Here is a 2,419-nt window from a genome sequence, read left to right on the forward strand (position 1 = left end):
CTTCCTTCCTTCCTTCCTTTCTTTCTTTCTTTCTAGACAGAGTCTTGCTCTGTCACCAGACTGAAGTGCAGTGGTGTGATCTCAGCTCACTGCAACCTCCACCTTCCAGGTTCCAGCAATTCCCCTGCCTCAGCCTCCCAAGTAGCTGGGATTACAGGTACACACAACCACACCCAGCTAATTTTTTGTATTTTAGTAGAGACGGGGTTTCACCATGTTGGCCAAGATGGGCTCGATCTCCTGACCTCGTGATCCACCTGCCTTGGCTTCCCAAAGTGCTGGGATTACAGGTGTGAGCCACAGCGCCCCGCCTCTGTTGGAATTTTAATTGGGATTGAATTGAATTTGTAGATAATTTTGAGGAATTATCAACATCACTCTGTTATTGTAATTTAATTCATGAACACTCTCTCTACATGTACATACACACACTGGTCCATTTTTAAATATATATTTACAGTGTTTTATAATTTTTCTCCAGAATGGTTTTGCACCCCCCTTTTTTTGGGGGGGGGACGGAGTCTCACACTGCTTTGTCACCCAGCCTGGAGTGCAATGGCATGATCTCCGCTCACTGCAGGCTTCACCTCCTGGGTTGACACAATTCTCCTGCCTCAGCCTCCTGAGTAGCTGGGACTACAGGCGCCTGCCACCACGCCTGGCTAACTTTTTGTATTTTCAGTAGAGATGGGGTTTCACTGTGTTAGCCAGGATAGTCTTGATCTCCTGATCTCATGATCCACCCGCCTCAGCCTCCCAAAGTGCTGGGATTACAGGCTGCCCATCTTTAATTAAAAATAAGAGGTAACATTGGTTTTGTTCCATTGAGACTGGAATTTTTATTTTGTTTGCTTTTTTTAATTATTATTGGTGCCTAAAAATCCCTTTTAATAATTTGTCCATAGATGCTCTTTTAAGTTCTACATAGATAAGCATGTCTTCAAATAGGCATATTGTTACTGTTTTCTTCCCAGTTCTTACCTCTCATATCTTTTCTTGGCTCTAGTAAGGACTTCATAGTTTTTAACTGTAAGCACAATCTCATCATCTTCCTGACTCTAAGGAAAACTCTAAAATTTAATAATTGATTGTGATTTTTTTTTGATTGGTATTGTTTGCCAAGTTCCATTTTTCTTTTCTATTTATTTTTTGTTCTGTTTTGTTTTTTTATTTTTCTAGTTCCCTTTTTCTTTTCTTTTCTTTTCTTTTTTTTTTCTTTCAGAAAACTGACTTTAAGATTTATTTTTCTAACTTTTTTTCAACAGGGAAAACAACACACTCCTCGGGGAAAGGTGAGGGGTTGAGAAGACAGGCCCTGGGTAAAAATTCTTATGCCAGCACCTGGAGTCGATAGGCCTGCCTAGGAGAGAACACAGGCACTGCCACACCACCACAGGGCACAGCTGCTGTCTGGGGTCAGCAGACCAGTTCGCAGCCATGCAGGGTTGCTATAGATCCAAGTCATAAAAATCTTCCAACTCCTCATGAAACAAGTCCCACTCATCGTCAGAGTCTTAGTTCATTATCCCCACTTACAGCCAAAAGCATAAGCAACAACTCGCCCAGCTCAAAGGTGACAACCTCTTCTTCATCGTTGTCAAAGGGGCTGCTGTTCTCTCTTTCCTCAATGAGTTCCCAGAAGTGGTTCCTTCATTGGGCCGGGTATCTGCTTGATGTTCCCACTTTCTGTCTCTGTGATTCCTCTCTATGGCCATCAGGGTACACATGCTTGTTAAAACAGCTCCCTCCAAATGGGCAGCTCCCATGTCCTTCATCAAAATACCTGCATGCCTTGTTGCTCATTGCCTGTTTGTATTTCACAATGAGTTTCTGCTTCTCTTCTTCCTCCTCCACCCAGTACTCACTTGGAATGACAAAGTTAGATGAGATCCGGCATTCTGGGCAGGACTTTATGATCTTGCTCTCAAATTGCTTAGCACTCCTCCACTTGCGAATGCACCTGAGACAGTAGGTGTGGCTGCAGTTGGAGAGGATCCCGAAGCGGTGCTCTCAGGGGTTGACTTTCTCATAAATCACCTCCATGCAGATTCCACACACGATTTCCTTGCTGCGCTGCATGGCAAATGAGAGCTCCATGTCCTTCTCATGGGCCTCAATGCACGATTTTATATGCTGTGGTCTCTGGGCAGCATCCATCGGATGCAAGACCTTTATCTCAAAAATCAACACAAAATGGATTAAAAACTTAAACATAAGACGTGAAAATGTAAGATTCAAAACCTACTAGAAGAAAGTATGCAGCCCAAATCTGCCGAGGCAAGCCTGGATCCTGAATTCACTAGAACCTGAGGCCTTGGGGGCTGGCCTGGTACCAGGGTTCACTGGGGCAGGTCTGGTGCTGGAGCAAAGTTAGGTGCTCACTTTAATCTTCTTTTCCCACACAAAGGGTATCTGTCTC

At 43.9% G+C, this 2,419-nt stretch overlaps 1 pseudogene; it reads right to left on the bottom strand.

Annotated features, from left to right (window-relative positions):
- Positions 1–1,448: 1,448 nt before the first annotated feature.
- Positions 1,449–2,169, bottom strand: LOC105528631 (annotated as a pseudogene).
- Positions 2,170–2,419: the final 250 nt, after the last annotated feature.

The sequence above is a fragment of the Mandrillus leucophaeus genome, unplaced genomic scaffold (genome assembly GCF_000951045.1).
Source record: "Mandrillus leucophaeus isolate KB7577 unplaced genomic scaffold, Mleu.le_1.0 Scaffold726, whole genome shotgun sequence".
NCBI lineage: Eukaryota > Metazoa > Chordata > Mammalia > Primates > Cercopithecidae > Mandrillus > Mandrillus leucophaeus.